This window comes from Dioscorea cayenensis, chromosome 15 (assembly GCF_009730915.1).
Source record: "Dioscorea cayenensis subsp. rotundata cultivar TDr96_F1 chromosome 15, TDr96_F1_v2_PseudoChromosome.rev07_lg8_w22 25.fasta, whole genome shotgun sequence".
Lineage (NCBI taxonomy): Eukaryota > Viridiplantae > Streptophyta > Magnoliopsida > Dioscoreales > Dioscoreaceae > Dioscorea > Dioscorea cayenensis.
In genome coordinates this window covers 11,983,609-11,993,420 of record NC_052485.1, presented here as the reverse complement: position 1 = coordinate 11,993,420, position 9,812 = coordinate 11,983,609, and the positions used below count along the sequence as shown (strand labels likewise).

The 9,812-nt window shown below is 38.0% G+C and overlaps 1 non-coding gene across 1 annotated transcript; it reads left to right on the top strand.

Moving 5' to 3' along the window:
* Positions 1 to 3,312: 3,312 nt before the first annotated feature.
* On the top strand, positions 3,313 to 3,419 carry LOC120278241. The gene has a single exon (XR_005541583.1). It is a non-coding gene; the product is annotated as a small nucleolar RNA R71 (small nucleolar RNA).
* Positions 3,420 to 9,812: the final 6,393 nt, after the last annotated feature.

The window sequence follows — 9,812 nt, the reverse complement described above, 5'->3', positions numbered from 1 at the left end:
GGGTAGTTATACCCCAAGGTCACCTAATGATGATGAACCTCGGGATAGACTTGCATGTTTGAATATTGTGATTTAAATTTATTGCAATGTGTGTGATGTGTGGTTCTTGTTATGTGTTCTTGAATGTATTGGATTGCATGAGAATTCTATGGTTCAATTGTTAGTTTGTACTAGGAGCCGGGAAGCGCCCTTGTATTAGACTTACACAGCTTGAAAGGGATCTAAGTATGAATACACAGAGGGATTTGGGTATTTTGTACCCCCTCTAACCTTTAGGATCAAACCTAGGTATTAAGTTTGATCCTAATTAGAGATTTCCCGATGAGTAGTGCAATCATAGGAGGATTTGGTCGAAAGAGATTCTGATCAATACTTGTATGGGATTAGGGTTTAACCACCGAGGAATACGGGGTTAACCCCCTACTTTACGAATCTCTTGGTCCAAACCATCATTGCTTTGTAACCCTAATATCCTTCTATTCTTAGTAGTCCCGAGGGAATCCGTATCCATGACCATCTTCTTCCTTAGGATTTTAACCCAACTATCTCAACATGTGGGCACTCTCCATTAGCTCTTTTTAGTAGTTGAGATCATTTGAACTCGAACTTGTTGGTTAGACAATAGGTGAAGAGAAAGTAAGGGTAGGTGCTTGGCCCTGAGGAATACGACCCCTGTGTCATGCACAAGGTACTACTTTAAGACCCTGTGCACTTGCGGGAGATCAATCACCCACATTAATACAACCTTTGTCCAGAACCATTTTATTTCAAGTTGGACAGAACTTTATCAATGGACTGGACATAGTATTGTCACCCAGACTTTGATGCATAAAACTTGAAAAGTGTGTAATTTTAAGAGTGGTTTTTGCACTTCCCAGTAACAAATATAGGGTTTAATTTTGTATAATCACTCTAAAGATCGTTCTATTATAGTCAAAATGGCTCTTTTATCCCTTTATTTCTTTTTGCCTACAAGATGTACATGTATTATTACTTTCGGAAAAAAAATTGATCCCTCCAACGCCAATTAGGTTTTCAGTTAGGGTTGCTTACTTGGCATTAAATAACATTAAAATATTAAAAAAAAACTATTAATATTATTAAAAATAAAAAAATAAAATTTTTTATTAAAATATCATTAAATAATAATTAAATTAGAACATAAATTCTTTTGTGGTAAATAAGTCATCATTGAATAATTAGAGAAATTATCTAATAAAATTAATAAATATAAATATAACATAAAAATTACTTCTTTTAAATTGTAAATTATTAAATTATTATTTTATGTTAAATATATTTAAATGTTTCATAACACTTTAATATTTTTTTTTATTTTCAAAACTTTAATAATATTTAATAATAAGCTTGGCGTACCTTGTCTTACCTCACGAGGGTTCATAGATGAAGGTTGCGCTCTTACCTATAGCTTGAAAGCATGATGAACAAAGTCTCTTGAAGATAGAGGGGGAGTTATCGGGCTTGGGACCACCTAGCAATAGTGCATCCAATTTGTGCGGTTCACGCGCGTCTCCAATAGCCTTGGAGCGTTTCCGGTGGCGTCTCCTCACCCTCTTCATCTTCCGAAGCACCTTCTTCAGGAACCCCGGAGTAGATGGTACTTTTTCAGTCGAACCAAGCATCATAACTTCTTTATTTTCCACCTCTTGGTCGAACAAACTCTCGTACGGGTCCAGATTGAACATTTCCTGCATGTATTTATCAGCAATCTCATCATTAGTGTCTAGAAAATACAAAGTATCATCGAAATCAAGAGAATGCCGCATGGCTTCAGCAAGGCGGTATGTGAGCTTGTCATCTCTAACTCTCAATGTTAGCTCCCCGCCGTCCATGTTAATCAATGCCTTGGAAGTCCGCAAGAACGGACTCCCAAGTATCAAAGGTACATCCGCAACCTCATCGACGTCTAGCACCACAAAATCTACAGGAAAAATGTACTTGTCCACCATGACAAGCAAATCTTTGATGATACCCCTCGAATGTCTCACCGTTCGATCCGCCAATTGTAAAGTCGTCCGAGTGGGTCTAGGCTCGCTCAAGCCTATCTTCTGAAAGAAAGTGTATGGCATGACATTGATACTGACCCTTGAGTCCGCCAATGCCATTTCTTCACTCAAATTGCCAATATTACACGAAATGATGAAGCTTCCCGGGTCTTTCTTCTTGTTCGGCATGTTCTTTTGCAACACCGCTGAGCAAGACACATCTAAGATCACTGAAGCACTCTCATCCAACTTCCTCTTGTTAGTCAACAAGTTCTTCAAGAATTTTGCATACTTAGGTATTTGGGCCAATGCCTCAAGAAAAGGAATATTGATGTGGAGTTGCTTGAACAAACTCAGGAACTTCTTGTACTGTTCATCCCCATGGTCATTCTTCAATCTAGAGGGATAAGGGATTCTTGGCTTGAAAGGTGGGGGTGCTACCTCCTTCTCTTTGCTTGTTCTCTCCTCAACCTCTGTAACCTCGGGTGCGTGTTCATTAGGCCTCTCACTTGGAAGCCTATCTTCAACCTCACGACCACTTCTCAAAGTAATCGCCTTCACATGCTCTCTAGGATTGGTCTCGGTACTGCTCAGCAAACTTCTGTGTGGCCTTTCTGATAGAGACTTTACAATCTGCCCCACTTGATTTTCAAGATTGTGCAAAGAGGCATTGTGGTTGCGAAGTGTAGCCTCGACTGATTGAAACCTTGTATCTGATGATTACACAAACCTAGTCAAGCCCTTCTCCAAATCGGTCATTCGGGTCTCCAAACCTAAAACTCGGTTTTCCATGTTTGGGCTTGTTGTTATTGGAAACCCGGTGGCCCCATTGCCTTTTGTGGACCTTGGTTGCTCCATGAAAAATTGGGATGATTCTTCTAACCCGGATTGTAGGTTGCTATATAGATTCCCTTGGTTCCTCATTGCATTACCCACAAAATCGACATTCTCAATCGAAGATGCATCACCAATAGAGATCGGGCAATCGGAGGGAGCATGTCCTCCACCACACCCGGTGCAAGTAGTCATGGCCGCCACTCTATTCGAAGTTAGAAGATCTAACTTCTTACTCAATGATTCCACTTGAGCGGCCAATGAAGTTACTGCATCTATCTCATGGAGCCCGGCCACCTTTTTCTTCTTCCTAACATTGCATTAGTAGCTATTTAACCCCATTTCTTCAATTAGTTGACGGGCCTCACCGGGGGTCTTGCTACCTAAGGTACCTCCTGTTGCCGCATCCAAGAGTTGCCTTGTACTTGGATTCAACCCGTTATAAAAGGTTTGAACAATCATCCACTCCGAGAACCCGTGTTATGGGCACTTTCTCAAGAGCTCCTTGAACCTTTCCCACGTCTCAAATAGAGACTCCAATTCCGACTGTACAAAGGACGAGATCTCATTCCTAAGCTTTGCAGATTTTCTGGGAGGGAAATAATGAGCCAGAAAAGCGTCTACTATCTCCTCCCATGTGGTAATCGATGCTTTAAGTAATGAGTGTAGCCACTGCTTCACTCTCCCCTTTAAGAAAAATGGGAAGGCTCTCAACTTGATAGCATCATCCGTCATCGCGTTAATCTTAAGCATATCACACACCTCGAGAAGTTCTCTATATGACTGTTTGGATCCTCATCGGCCAAACCATTGAACTGTGGGGATTGCTGCAACATGTGGATGAATGCCGGCTTTAGCTCAAAGTTCTGAGCTATAATCGGGGGATGCACAATACTCGATTGTGTCCCCAATACTGAAGGTCTGGCATAATCGAATAATGTCCGCTGTTGCTCATACTATTCTGCCGTGTTTTCAAATTCTTCTACTTCCATATCAGCTAGATTAGACGGTTCTTGTACAGGTTCTTTCCCTTTTCTTCTAAGTATACGCTAAAGCTCGGGATCTCCTTCAATCAATATTGAGGGGTTCCCTCGGGTCATAACCTGGAGCTGCACCAAAAATCAGAACGATGATAGAATAAGAAGAAATGAACTAGAATGAATGAATGAATATCTAAGAAACAAAGTGCAAAGTATCTCTAAATGCCTACTCCCCGGCAACAACGCCAAAAACTTGACAATGCCCCTTGCGTATGTCTCGCAAGTGCACGGGTTTGTCGAAGTAATAAAATCCCAGATGAGTGGGATATCGTATCCACAGGTAGTAGGGAATAAAAACACTTAAATTGTTTCTTAACTAAGTGAAAGATGAATAGTGATATGTGTGACAAGATGTGAAATAACAAAAGTAAAAGAACAAGAAAGAGAGCACAAGTAAAGGTGATGGTAAGGTAGTCGATATAAATAAGGTACCCGAATATTATTCCGCATAGGACAATCATTTCAAGTGCAAGAACCCTCTATTATACTTTCTAACTGATGCAATAATGAGTCATGGAGATCCTTAAATACATGGTGCCAAATCTAATGTCAACCGTGCCTAACTCTATACATGTCCCGAAGAAAAAATTGAATAACCTCTCAACCTCGCACTCGTATAGAATTACAATGAATTCTAGGGATTCCAATTGATAAATCCTTTTTCTAGATGTAGACCTAACCCTTTGGTCCTAGTGGAAGGTCCCTAGTGACAATTAAGCCCTAGGTGCTAAAATCACTTTAACACTTCACTCCGTTGCACCCGCAAGTAAGCCCCAGCGGAAGGTCATCCTTTAGCCCATTCACTCTATTATGACTGCAAAGAACTTGAGAAAATGGAGGTAGAATAAATCACACCAGAGTGGAAAGGGGACGTTTCGCTACCTCTCGACTCACCCTCTCAACCCTCTCCAATCTATCTTTGTCTAACTCTCGTGATGTGTCACTCACTTACAAGGGTTACCAACAAGAACTCTCAACCCTAGTGTCACTCTAAGGTAGTATTCATACAGTCAAGCCTTCAAGATTAGAACTCAAATAAAACATCAGTTAATTGAAAGCATAATATAGAGGTTCAATGAAACGAATAAATCCTAAGGTTCACAAATACCCAAGTACCCACTAGGGGGTTTAGCTCTCCATGGAGCTAATGACAATCAATGAAATCAAATGTAAAAGCAAAGAATCCATAGAAAACCTCCTCGATAGTCGTCGCAATGGTCTTGTGGAGAGTCCTCTACTCTTCCAAGGGTCCCTTTGTCCGGCCTAGGATACACCTCGCTGGATCGGTGCCGGCGAAAGCTCTCCTACTAACCTTCTTCCAAATAGAGCACGATGTTGGAGCCATAGAACCTCTCCAAATCCCTAGCCAATACCTCTCAAAACCCTAGCCGAAGCCTTCTCTCAAGTAGGGGAAAAGGTGGAGAAAAGAACTCTGAAATCGGGGCTAAAATCGGCTTTAAATAGGGCTGGAATCAGGAATCCACACGCAATGTGGGCGCCCCTATGGATTTTTCGCACGGGTGTGTGGAATTTCCACACGCCCGTGTGGATTCGCTGTTTTACTCCTTCTTCGGCTAGCTATGAACAATACCTGCTACAGTATTTGCTGCAGTGCCGGCCCGAAACACTCCCGGATCCATGTTTTCTTCAAGGTAACGTAAACAGGCACACGTTTACGCCGTAGATCACTTTGCTTCTTCAATAAAAGGACACGTTGGTGGAGATCTTGCTATACATACAAAAACCATAATGCTTGAATGTGACTGCCCTTGTGCCCCTCCAAATCGTTGTACTAACTTGAATACAAGGAGGTTGGCACACATTTTCGCATCTTAAACCCGACTTATGTCTTCGCGTTTGAACCTTCTCAAAACTTCCTCCAAATGTTACATTCACGATCTACATTGGCTTCTTTCTCTAACCTTCAGCTTCACAACCCTATATGCATGAAAGTAACATAAATGCACACATATTAGCGTTAAAACCCGAGAAAAGTAATGTTCATCATAAGGAAAGAACACTTCGCATTCTTATCGCACAAGCACTTATCAAGCATGAAGGCAATCACATTTATGTATCCCGACTTGTACATTGATAGCAAGATCTTCACCAACGAGGCTTTTAATTGAAGAAGAGTTGCCATTTACGGTATAAACGTGTGCCCGTTTATGTTGCCTCGATGAAAAGTGTGAAATTTGGAGTGTTTCGGTGGAGTATTATAGCAGGTACTGTAGCAAATTACTATAGTAAGGCAATGTAGCAGTTACTGTTCACAGCCGGCCGAAAATCAGATTTCTAGAGAATCCAGATTGGTGTGTGGAAATTCCACAGGCCCATGTGAAAAATCCACAGGGGCGTGTGGATGCCTGATTCTAGCCTTATTTAAGACGTGATTCAGCCCGATTTTGGGGATATTCTTTCTCCATTCGCTCCAACTTTTTTCCATCTTTTGAGAGGCCTTCGGCTAGGGTTTTGAGAGGCTTTTGGTACGTCTTTGGAATGGATCTCCGGATTCGACACTGAGCTTCTCTTGGAATAAGGTTATTGGGGGAGCTTTCGTCGACACCAATCTGGCGAGGTATGCCCTAGGCCGAACAAGGGGACCTTTGGAGAATACGATGCTACTCCACAAGACCATCAACATGAAGACCAAGGGGGTTTTCCTATTGATTTCTTATCTTTACTTTCGATTTCATTGTTGATTGTATTGTGCTCCATGGAGAGCTAAACCCCCTAGTGGGTACTTGGATTTTGTAAACCCTATGATGTTATTGTTTCATTGACCTTCCATTATGTTTTCCTTAATTAATGCTTTTAATTAAGTTCAAATCTTTAATGTTTGTTGAATGATTTCTCCCTTAGAGTGACACTAGGGTTAAGAGTCAATATTGGTAATCTTTGTGGATGGATGACACGCCATGAGGGTTAGACAAAGCTAGATTTGAGAGGGTTGAGAGGGTGAGTCGAGAGGTAGCGGAGCGTGCTCTTTCCTCTCCGGTGTGATTTATCCTACCTCCATTTCCTAGAGTTCTTTGTCGTTACAATAGAGTGAAGTGTTAAGGGATGAACTCCGCTGGGGCTTAGTTGCGCGAGCAACAGAGTGAAGCGTTGAAGTGACTTTAGTATCTGGGGCTTAATTGTAACTAGACCAAAGGGTTAGATCTACACATAGGAATAGGGTTTATCACTTAGAATCTCTAGAACTCCATGCAACTTTGTGCAGTGTGAGGTGTTGAGACTGAGCAATTTCTCCACCGGGACATAGTGTAAGGTTAGTCACGGTTGACCTTAGATTTGGAACCATGTGCTTTAGGATTTCCACGACTCATTAAGCATTAATTAGGAAGTATAATGGCAGGTCATGCACTTGAAGCATAAGTCCTAAGGGGAGCATTGTCCGAATACACAACTTCTATCGATTGCCTTACCTGTCACTTACTTATGCCTCTCATTCTTGTTCCTTTTATTTCTGTTTACATCACATCTTATCAACACAATCATTATTCATCTTCACTTAATTAAGTAGAAATTTAAGTATTTTTTATTCTCTACTCTCTATGGATACGATACCCCACTCACTTGGGATTTATTATTTTGACAAACCCATGCACTTGCGGGTCACACGCAAAGGGCATTGTCAATGTCTAAATATTATTTAATGTCAATTCAAAGCTTTAATGAAAACCTAATAGTGGTTAGAGGGAGAAATAATTTTTTTAAAAAAAATAAATAATAGAGGGATTTTTTATTGATAAAAAATATAATAAATTTTTATTTTAAAACTAAACTACATATTATAAATATATATAAATATATATATATATACGTCTCTAGATTAAAAATTTATGGACAATTCTAATGGTTTCATATTTAAATAAATAGTAATTATTATACTAATTTTTATAAACAAAATTATAATTAATCAACCCAAAACTGCCGACCTCGAGGAGTTCATCAATTCTCATATATATATATATATAAGGTGGGTGTCCCCACTTTTCTCATTTGTTTTTGCAAATTGTTGGGATTCGAATGAGATAGTCATGTCCTCATTGACAGCGCCATGATTGTGAGGGGAAATAAAAACAAACAAACAAGATGCCGATGGTGATAACCCGCACGAATACAAAGAGGGATAAGGCGCTAACGTGGAAATGACCGATTCGAAAAGTAGGCGGGGTCTCAACATCAAGGCAAATATATACCAATATTGATGACCCTTACGAATCCGAGGGGGTGTGGGATCTCAAGCCTCAATAATGAAGGTTGTGAAAGAAAGAAATGATGATGAACTCACGTTCCTAAGATGGCCTTGGCTTCACAACAATAAATCCCTTCAGGTTAGGAATTAGAAATTATAATATTTACATAAAAATAAAAGGTTTACTGTCAAAACACATGACTGTTTAATATTTATTATTTTTGACATTTTATCACATCATTTTCAATTTAAGATTTTAATTTATTTACTATGGCTTTGGCACCTTGTAAAGGGGGACACGGGCAGACTTTCAGTCTGGTCAAACTAAATCAGCCTGACCGCCAACCTGTAACTAACTTGCACTATAATAGGTCTGATAACGGGTTGGTGTCTTCCCAACCCGTGATCCGGTGTGTTAATAAACTTGTGATTCTACGTCTTAATCCGCTGGATCAATCGGGTCGATAAACACACAGGGTTGACCCGATCAACTGGCGGTTTATATTATTTTAAAATAAATTTTAATCAAAACTTTGTTTGCTTCACATAGGTTTGGAACCCAAAACTAACTCAACTCATTTAAAAGCCTCAAACAACACAACCCACAGTTTCTGTGTGAATACGACAGGGAAGTTATATATATGTATAAGTTCTTACTGTGGCAATGGATTATGTAAAAATATTTTTATACAAATCAATATTTTGAATGATATGTTATGCTATAAGCATCTTAATTTAAAACTATAATTCTTTTCTTTTTTTTCTTTTTCTTTTTTGCATGTTATTAACTTAAAATCATAATATTTTTAGTAATTTTAGTAAATAAATAATTCGCTTAAAATTTTATTAAATTAATAATAAAGTTTTTACTCTAACGTAATTTATATAAAAAAATATTTTAATCATAAATTTTTATCGATCTTTATGTTAACAATATATTTTAACAAAAAAAAATAAATTAGAATAAATATAATGATCATGAGATAATGTTAACAACTAATTCATTGTAATAGAATCATTTAAAAAAAATTTAGATTAATCATTTCTATATTTAATAGCTTATTAAAGAAAAAATAATTTATTTCATTTAGAAAACCTCTTCAATTCTAATTATTTTCATTTTTAATGAAATCAATAATTCTTACAAAATTTTAAAATTTAATCCAATATCAACAAATATTCGATTTTGAAAATTTTATCAAATACATTTCATAAAAAATATTTTAACAAAATAAATTAATATAACTATTATTATGCTTTATTTGAAATTATCTTCAATTTTTTTATTTTTAAGATTTCTATTTGATTTTTGGCAAAATAATAATAATAATAATAATTGTGAAACTTATAATAACAACGCTCTAATAACATTATCATGCTAACCAATCAAACAAAAGATTAAATTCTTTTCGTTTATTACAGGATATAACAAAAAAAAAGGGAAAATTACTGTTTACCCCTCGTAAATTTCAAATATTCCTAAAAAGCCCTCCAACTTTGGCAAACCCTGGACAACCCTTCCGTTATTGTTTAAGTTCTCTTTTACCCCCTACCGTTCACTTCAAATGGGCCCATGTTATGAAATTTCATTTTTGCCCTTTAAAATGATGGGAAAAAACCGCCCAATCACATCATGTTCGACCTTTATACATACAATTTTGCATTTTTTTTTCCTTTCTGCTTGCTTTTTTTCAAAAAGTTTAGAAGGCTCATCACATCTTCTTCTTCTTC